Genomic DNA, 11,257 nt, shown 5'->3' with positions numbered 1-11,257 from the left:
CGGACAAAGAAACTATTTTAGATATTCAATGTTTTTAAATTTTTTTAAATTATAAAAAAAACTAAATATCTATTACCTTAAACTCCAATCATCTTTTCTTTGCTCTACAAAATAAAATAAAACATTTTTTTAATCTAATTTTTGGTATTTTTCTGTTGATGTAGTGAAGACGTGAAGTAGATATCGTTTGCACTTATTATTATTATTATTATATATATATATTTCAGTATTAAGTCTACAATACAATACAATGATGAAATTGCTCCTTACAAATTTTATAATTACAAAATTTTCCACTCGATGATGTTCCAAAATTGCCACTAAAATAAGCAACAAACGACAACAACTATAATTTATATCTAACTTTGAAAGTGTTAAATAACATAAAAAAAATAATTATCCATTAACAATTTATGCTAGCAATTTAGTGTGTCGAGGTGTTTCTTGGGCTATTTGACATCTCGAAATATGTTAAATTTAACAAACGAAGACTAAGAAGCGTGACATATTCTGACTAAGAAGCTAACATAAAAAATAAATATTAACATGAAATTATGATGATAATTTTAAGAATAAATTCAAAAATTATTTTAAGAAAATCGATGGTAGTATCAAAAAAGTTTTGAATCTCATTGGTATTGACACAAAGATGTCACAACTATACCAAGCAACGATACGATCTCCCTCGTCGAAGAAAATAGGAGAGGTTTAATTTAATTTTGAATCTATAGGTATTTCTCATAGTTAATTATATTATTGAGATAAAAGTTTATTCAAGACATTCAACATTAGAATTATCACTTCAACAAATAAAACAAGAAAAATAGTATTAAAAAGTATATACCAAACATGGATGGGGATGTTTTAATTTACATTGAAACTTTTGACTTTTGTGCAATAAAATAGCAATTATATCTTATAGAATCTAAAAAATCGTCTTTTTCTTAATTTACGAGTCTACTTTATATATTTACTTCTATAATAAGTGCGTTTTAAAAGAGTATAATATTGGTAAATTAAATAGGAGTTAAATACATGCCTTTGTTTGCGACGACTGTTTTTACTTTTGTAAATCATATCTTTATCATATCCTCGCTTGCATTTCTTTTACATGGTTGATTTCGATATGTATATCTCAAAAATCATATACATTTGGCATATGAATTATGAACATGACAAATAATAGATAAAAATGGTTTTGTTATCACGTTGATGTAGGTCAATTTTTAGTGTAATGTGAGCTAGTTTTAATCGATTATGCTATATAGAGCATCTCAATCTAAAGAGATCGATAGTTAGATTTATGATAAGATAATTGACTAAACTAACTCATATTAATATGAAACTACGTTATAACCCTCAATGAATTATAATACCCTTGAAGAACCTTCTTTCTCTGTGATGCAAATGCATTTTTTTCATTCTTTAGCTATATAGGTCATGTATTGTCTATATATATATGATATGAACATATGATGTAATAGCTAATATTAGCTTGTAATTGATTTAGATTGAAAGAGGGAGAGTGATATACAAATGGCCCGCCTTATAAAAAAAATAAAAGTTGTATGTTTTGAATTTATGAAATATATGGAAGTTGTCTTCAACAACAATGATAGGAAACAACAACACAAAATCTGAAAAGATCGATAAATATTTTTTATATTTATATATTAGTTGCGAAATTATAAATTTATAGTAAAATTACATGGATACAAGCATATAACTTCTTTTTTTCTTGTCAATATTGGACTTCTATTCGATAATTATATAATTCAAATTATGGTCTAAAACACCTCTCTTGAAACATAACAATACTGGAATAAACAAAACTGGTATCGTACAGAAAAACCACCAAAAAAAACAAAAAATCATAGAAAATTAATTTAAATTTATATATTTTTATATAATATATATACGTGCAAAATTCTTAAATATTTGAGAAATGCATCTAAATTTATATTCAAAAAATTAGAAAAATAACCAATTTAAATGTTTGACATTGCTAAATAGCAAACGTTTAGTAAATCTTAGATAAATAATCATTTTCAGACGTAAATTTTAAGTAAATGACCAACGTTTGATATATGAAAGTGACTACTTACCTAAGATTTGCGTATGAAAATAGTTATTTACATAAGATTTATCAAACGCAATGACTATTTAACAATGTCAAACGTTTAAGTTGACATTTTCTTAGTGTCCCATTTATATTTTAAGCGGTATTTTAATCCTTTATTCAAAATAGTTAACGTAACACTTTAATATTGAATTGGATTGATTGTCTAATCTGTATTCAAATTTGCACATTAAAATAATAGTATCTATCTTAGAGGTTGAGCCTTCTATTCATGAGCTATCAAATAGGATAGAACAAATTCTATTTTTCCTATTATTACAAGTCTATCACATTCTAAATATGGATTATATTTGTCCTTGATTTTCTTTCACCCTCTTGTCCCGAGCTATGTCAAAATCTCCTTGATTCTTCCTTCGTCCAAGTTTTTTTTAAAATATTGTCCAAGCATTCATGTCTGTACGTTTGAACCTTTGCCTCGATAATTCGCATGCTCACCGAACTTGTATTTCATGTCATGATTATAGATATAGCGATCATTGGTCTTGTCGTATTGTTGACTCGGTAGTAAGTACCATTTAGGTTGCCTGAAGTGAACTACTAACTAATAAATATCTACATTTTTTCCTATTTTTTTCATTCATATATGTCATATACTTGATTATGTGAAGTGTTTAAGCTCAAATTACAAAAAAAAATATTGAAAAGATCAAATAATGAAGACAAATCGATATCTCGAGGAGATTGAATTCATGTCTTTACGCATAAGGAGACGTCAAGCAAAAGATAATGCCACCCAAATTAGATGCTCGAGGGTAATAAATGTCTACATAAACCGAAACTATAATTATCTTCACACACTATATATAGGGTATTCCAGCAACGTAGCTAATTTCAAACATGATTTTAAGCAACATATAAAATATCGAAAATACCCTTGTGTAACATAAATCATATAAACCAACTACTAGCCAACTTTTCAGCAACTTATCGCATGTAAAATAAACAGAAATTAACCGAAATTAAAAATCAACTACTAACCAACGTTTCAGCCAGACAAAATTTATCGCGTGTAAAATAGACGAAAACTAACTCAAATTAACCCAAGAAAACTTGCCTTACATTATGGATTACACATATTTGAATGCCCTTTCAAATCAACTAATTAAACTATAAAATATATATATATATATATTATAGACTATTAAAAGTTGACATATATTCTTTTTTTTTTTAAGAAAAAAGTTGGCGTGCATTAATTGCATTATTTTGACGATCAAAACGTTGGCTACATGTTGATGTTAACCGATTTTAATACATGATAATCTAGCAATTCGCTAAATGAATAATTAAGCCACGTCATCATTCGTTGTTAGATTTGAAACTTAAGTAAAACGTTGGTAAACATTGGTTAGATTGCAATACCAACGTTTCAAGTTGCTTAATCCAACTAATTTTTCATATATATATATATATATATATATATATAATATTAAATTAATCTTTTCTGTACGTAAAATACTTTGATTTTGAACTTTGGGAGTTTGTCTGTCTTAAGCGAGTTAACCTCTGGTCTTAAAGGAAATGTGCCATGGACATTATTTTCTAAGGTATCACCAACGTTGAACAATTAAAGCTTTTTTTTTCTTTCAAATAGTTCAACAATTAAAGCTTATTTAACTTTAACGACTATATATGCTAATCTACATAAGATGCTGAGCATTTTAGTCACCCTGAAGCTGCAAGGTTTAATCGGTCCCTCCCACCAAGTATCTCTTATAGAGAAACTCTATTTTCTTAACAAAATATTAGCCAAATGAGCAATTGAAGGTCTAAGAATTGCTAAATAGCCAATATTTTGTATTTTTTTTTTAAATAGTCACCTCAACTTATTTACGACACTAAAAAAAACAAAAATACCCAAAAACATTCTCGCATATTTTGGATTTTTTTTCGTTTTTTATAGTGCCGTAGATAAGTTGAGGTGGCTATTTACATCAAATTTACAAAAGGTTGACTAAGATACAAAACGCTACAAGTCAAATGACTACATAGCTAAAAGACCCATCTCTTAAAGTATATGAAAATTAAGATGAAAAGAGAGTACTATAATTGTCAGTAATATTAAGAATAATATTGCCCGAAATATAATAATTTTCAAAAACTAATTTAAAAATATAAAAAATAATAATAAAATTGTTAAAAAAATAAAATGAAAATATAATTAGACAGAAGGAAATGAAATACAAAACTGAGTTAACCATAATCGATATGAACACAAGAAGGAGAATCGGAAAAAGTGAAAGCATTGAGCCCGTTGGACAAGTTTTTAAAGTTTTTTAACGTCCTACTACGGGTGCCAGATTACTTGAGCGAAAGTCTTTTGGAACACAACGACGAAATAAGACGAGTTTTGCACCATTAGCTAGACTTCGGCAAACTAGAACCACGCCATAGACTACTACCGGATTACAAAGGAAAGAAAAGTAATAAACGATTTATGGAAGAGAAAGAGTACACTGAGAACATTTGGTTCGATTTCAGTAGGTGTTCAAACATGAGAGCGAGACAAGCCTTTTAGGTTCAATAAGAGTTGTTACAAACATTTATACAAAAGCGTGTAACATCCACGAAGGTACTTGAATGCTCAGAGGTTACAACAAATCAATTGCAATTAGTGCACAATATTAAGACCCAAAACTTTTGGAATGAATCCAAGAACGTTAATATACCATTCAAGCCGTAGAAAATGTTGTTTGCTACCAAAACATTTTATTTTTAAAAGATAAAATCTGGAAGGAAAACTTAAGAGATAGGCCCAAGCCCAAGCCCAAGCCGGATCGGCTTGTATGGCGACGCGGGCGGTGGACACTTTGGCTTGCCTAAACCTTTTGGCCTCTACAAAATTGATTCACTATTGTAAGTACCCAAACTTTTCTGCACAAATTAGATATATAAGCTCACATATTCCATTCTCATTTTATACGAGACTCTTATAAAGTCACTATCAATCACCAACACTTTCACATTTCCGTCACAATTACTGTTATTTTCCAACACATTTTGAACATCAATTTCTCATTCAACCTTGGGTTTGAGCAAAATAAATATTCGATTTTACACCCGTCTCAACGAAAATTACGAATACGCTATAATCATCCAATTTTGTTGGGAAAATAACACATTTATACCCCGTGTTTTAGTGAAATGTCGAGTTTAACCCTCGGTTTTCAAAAATGTCGAGTTCATACCCTATGTTTAACTAAAATGATGAAATTATACCATCTGTTTAACTAAAATGACGAAATTATACCATTAAATGAATAACAGCGTCACAAATCTCCATTTCATTGATATTAACTCTTATATAAGAAAAACTAAATCAAATCTAAATCAGTGCCCTAACTTCCAAATTCTCAACTTTGAAATAAAAATAGCCTTAAATTGAAATTAAATAATAAAACTCATACTTCCTAAGAAATGACTTCATTCCGTGTTCGAATTGTAACTCTAAATCCTGGATTCTCTGTTCGAATATGCGATTTTGATGACTATCAATTATCGATGTTTACCCATTTGCCTATTTCTGTGTTCTTCACGATTAAGATATTATTGTTTATTTTTTAGTTTTTAAATAAATTACATATATGGCGCGAATGAATAAAGATAATTGGTGTTTATATATAAATATTATAGTCAACGTCAATGAAAAGTCAATAAAAAGAATATTCATGATACTGTTGTCTATTTCAGGGTATAATTTCGTCATTTTAGTTAAACAGAGGGTATAATTTCTTCATTTTAGTTAAACAGAGGGTATGAACTCGACATTTTTGAAAACCGAGGGTTAAACTCGACATTTCACTAAAACACAAGGTATAAATGTGTTATTTTCCCAATTTTGTTTAGTCATTCTTTTTGTCATGTTTTGGTACTTGGTAATGCCATCTATTGATGTGAAATAGAAAATATCATAAAAAGGAAACTTCTGCCTAATTTAGGAATAAAGATCACATTAATAAAACGTAGTTCTTTTGCCCACATGGGCGGTTGATTGATTTGACTCATAATATAAGTTTATTTGAATTTTGAATCCAAACAATAAGATATAATAAAATAACAAAAAAACAGCAAAAGGGAGCGTTTTTATTTTATTTTATGAAATTTCAAATAATGCCATCATAAATGCTATTAGTGCACTATGGATCATAATTTAAAATTGTTTTTTAATTATTTTTATTTATACATATTTTTATGTGTTATATAGTGTAAATTAATTACATTTAACTTTTTAAAAAAATTATTGTTTGAAGTAAATATTTTTGCATGTACTTTGGAAAGAGATAGATCACGAAATATAATTTTGTTGACCTCAAAACTAACAAACAATCGTGAAACAAGAATTTATATACACACTTTTAATAATGGATTTTTATCACGTGTTACGCCAAACTTTTTATTCTCATTCTCTCACTATTCCCTTTTCTCTATCTCCAATCAAAATATTTTAAATCATTTTTATCACTTCGAATTATATCATTGAAAAATATATTGAATTTCATCGAAATTAATCGAGGTTCATTGAAATCAATAAGATGTAAGGGCAACAACAATTGTTTTTGGGAAATCAAGACTCTAAAAAGATTCGTTATTGTTGCCCTTAAATCCGGTTAGTTTAATAATAATTGTAAAGCTTAAAATGAAAAAAAAAATAGCTTTTATATTTTGATTAAGTGTGCGTTCGTCTTGTTCATCCGCAGTCGCCGATGATCGTTGGAAGTGGTCGGAGGAGGAGTGAGTACTGAGGACCGAGAAAGAAACAAAAGATTTGAAATGAAGTGTATAAGTACATTTAAAAAAAACGTGAAAAAGATATATTCTTTATATATAAAAATAAAAGTTTATTTATGATTATTGGCTACTTTAATTTTTTAGACCTACAATATAGGTTTGAGCTAAAGTTAAAGATCTTAAAACAATTTAAATGTATATTATTAAGAAAATTCAATCTTCGATATTAAGCATATAAGATATGCTCAAAAGAAAAATGTTCCCGATTAGTTCATTCAAACAAAGAGAATCACGTGAGTTTTCACCTACATGAAATGTAAGTATATAAAACAGTAAATACTACACACTACGTGACATTTTAACAATTTTTATATATAAAATATAAACTCAGCAGTTTTATGCATAGACAGTAATGGTCGTTATTGACCATACTATTTATGCATTTACTTCGTTCTAAAAGATAAATATCGTTTATTAATGTGAACAACATTCTGTTTTTTTTTTAAATAAATGACATTATGCATTAAATAGGCGGTATGAAAGCAATTTCAATCTTCAAGTTCAACTACACAACAACACTGTCCAATATTAATAGAATTATCTTTTACTCCGAACCTCAGATCCAAGCAGATGTGCATAATTAATTACAAATTAACAGCAACAAAACTTTTTATTGTCCTGGGTAGACATTTCAACCGATAGACAGATGGACGGTGGAGATTGAAGATACTTACTTCTCCGTGTGATCTGGCAACTTTACCCCTCTAACTTTCCACGTCTGAACGTGGGATCGCGACGTGACTGGGAGAGCAAACCCGGGTTGATGGCTTGATTACACGGTGGGGACATTTTCGTCTTCTTCACTAATATAATGATCGCGTGTATTCCTATGAGCGGTAGAGGCGCGTGAATTGCAGACGCCATTACGAAGTTTTTAATTATTCACTATTAGCCCTCCCAAGTCAAACAATAATCCCACTTCTCTCCTAAATAGTGCGTGTGTAATTTTTTTTTCTTTTCCCGATGCAGTAGAACAATTGAATGAGGTTTAAAGATTTTTTTGTTTTAAATAGAAAAAGGAAATTAATTTATTATTGTTGACAAAAAAAAAAACTACAATATCACGAATTCACGATTAAAATGTTAGTTGCAACTTGCAAATGATTAGATAAATAATCTCTATTATATAATCTCATTTATAATAGAGATTTGTAATTAATTAGGCCACTTTAAACATGTGATTTTGGATCTAGTATTTGTTTGATAATTTTTAGGGATATAGCCAAATGACTTATGTGGCAATAATTAAGGTCTGATTTGCCCTTATTTATTAATAAATTCGTCACTTTCTCTCTCTTATTTTTTTTCAAATAATTTTTTTTGCATCAAAACTTCAAAAATTCGTATATTTCTCATACGAACTCGAAATTGAGTGATTTCAAATCCTACAAATTCGTGGCGTCGAGATCTTCAAAAATAGACCCAATGTGTTTGATGAAAAATTATGTTTAATGCATCATATTTACATTTTTTTTTATAATTTCAAAAAATTTCCGTTATTTTCATATTTAAGGTAGATTTTTCTACATCTATGGTATTAAACATTATTTTTCATCAAACACAATGGATCTATTTTTGAAGATCTCGGCGTCACGAATCCATAGGATTTAGAATCACTCAATTTCGAGTTCATATGAGATATATTATAAATTGAAGGGCAATATTGCAAAAGAAAAGCCTTTTTTTTATGGGCAATACACGTGGTCTCTGACCGCAGACACGTGAGATGGAAAAAAGTTGATTGAACCTCGTTCGTTTCTACGAATATGTGTCAATGCAATGTCTTTCTCTAATTCCATTACCTGCTTTATATTATATACAGCGCAACAAGCTGCCACTTTTAAAATAAAAAACTAAGACGTTTTAAAAAATAAATTTAAAGCTAAGACTAATTAGATTTTAACGGATAGAAATACCAAATTTGAATTATATATGAAAAAATAGACGTTGATTAAAGCCAATAAATTAAGAGTTGATTTTCAATTTTTCAGTATAGGACTAAGCCTAATTTGATTTTAACGGATAGAAATACCAAATTTGAATTATGTATGCAAAAATAGACGTTGATTAAAGCCAATAAATTAAGAAAGTATCGTGTTGATTTTCAATTTTTCAGTATAGGACAAAGCCTAATTTGATTTTAACGGGTAGAAATACCAAATTTGAATTATGTATGAAAAAATAGACGTTGATTAAAGCCAATAAATTAAGAAATTATCATTTTGATTTTCAATTTTTCAGTATAGGACAAAGCCTACTTTAAAGTCTTGTTTGATTATAACGTCTTGTTTAATCATAACGTCTTGTTTAATTTTTACCAGTAGACTGTCATAACCTTAGCTTGATAGAGACAAATAAATAATAATGGGGATATATATTTCTTTCCGGTAATTAAAATGGCTTATTTGTAGGCTGGTATGGTAGTGGTACTACATCTTGATTTTTCTCAGGTCATTACATTTTAATAAACTTAATTAACCATATGATGCTCTTGTAGACAATAAAAGCACGATTACTAAAGCTAATTTGCTTGTTTTGCAAAATAGTTGGAGTGTTAGCGTCACGTAGCTTAAGAAGTTCTAACTAAATGTTCAGTCACGTTGGTATTTTTATTTTTAGTTATATTTTTTCATGCATGCACAAATCGTTGAATTAATTCCATATTGTGCCTATTGGCTTTTTTTTATTATTTTTTTTTATTATTATTATTGAATAACAACCCATTGGCTTGTTCGTACCATAAAAAATAAGAAGTCATGTTACATGACTCATGTATAGTTTGTGGTGCTTTTATGTTTTTTTATTAGATCATTATTTTCTCGTTATATTACAAATTCAGCCAGTGAATAAATAAATCTTACATTGTATTTGTATACATTACATGTATTCTCTCAACTGTTGGGATGATATCTTATTATATTGGTGAATGTTTTATATTTGGTGATCAGGGAATGTTTAAAAATATAATAAAAAGGTGTTTTAATTTCATGTAGACGTGCATTGCAGTACTTTGCATGCCCTTTCAGATTTTTTATATGCTATTTTTTTAAGGGTACAACCGTACATCTATATGTTACTTATATTGATTGATCCCTGTTATATATCATATATGCACAAATGATTAACTACATATATAAACAAAAATAGTTATTAAAGATTATAAACATATTTTATGTCATATAAAAATTTTACAAAATGAACGTTCAAGTTGCAATCGAGGGATAAAAATAATAGCCTAAAACTAAAGACGTGAGTGTTTAAAACATTTAATCGAACAATTTATATATTAGGAGAAATGCACGAAGTAGATGGATTGCAAAATTCGTTCAATTTTTTTTTTTTTTTTTTTTTTGGCCTTCACTTTTATTTCTCTTGATTTAACATATACACAATTTATCCATTTTTTTTTTTTACAAATTTGATATTCACGTGAAACTCTCGATGACGTTATTATTTTGTGGGTGGTGGTTTACCACTAAGCTAGACCATATTGTCAACAGATTTCACAAAACTAACAAGTTTAGCTAAATTGACTATACATTTTATTTTTTACCATTTATATAGATATAACAACCTTATATATTTATACTCATTCATATTATTTACACAACATGTGTATTAGACTCTTATAACAAATGAAAAAGATAGATTTATAATACGAGAGATACATTAATGTGACAGGCCAATACAAGCAATAATTTCCTTAAATAAGAAAAGTAGGAAAGTAGTGATAGAGCTTTCATAAGTTATGAATCATGATTTATAACTCATCTTGGATAAGTAAATTCAGAATACCTTTCCAAGGCATTACAAAAGAGTCTCAAAATTCTGATTTCTTCCAATAGTTTCCCCACCTCGCACTTCTTCAAATTTCGGAAACATCTTGACCCAATGATTTTATTATACATTATAGTTTTTGCTTAGATTTGACATTCGAACACGCCTCCAATTTATAAATCCGGTCCAAAACCTATGGACTTTCAAAATACAACTAAGACAATAAATGTATATTTTTAATTTAACGACTTTTTCAAAAGTTATTTTCCGCTTATTTTTACCGTTTACAACAATACTATACTTGATTTTTCTCACTCTTCTAAATGTGGTCACAAGTCTATTTGTTTATTATGAATTATGATTATATTTTGCTGTTGTAGCCGAATGTTGCGTGTTTAGTTCTAACTTCTAAGCAAGACACAAATAAAAAAAAGGTGGTAGTTTTAATTTACCAACCTAACCCGTTGAAAAATAAGTTAAACTTGTTTTGGGAAAAATTTATCCATAATGATTAATTATCAAACTATGTACATTTCTTTTCCTACATATTAT

This window comes from Urtica dioica, chromosome 8 (assembly GCF_054948205.1).
Source record: "Urtica dioica subsp. dioica isolate 48M chromosome 8, U.dioica_male_clone48M_v1_H2, whole genome shotgun sequence".
Classification (NCBI taxonomy): domain Eukaryota; kingdom Viridiplantae; phylum Streptophyta; class Magnoliopsida; order Rosales; family Urticaceae; genus Urtica; species Urtica dioica.
This window is presented reverse-complemented; position numbering follows the sequence as displayed.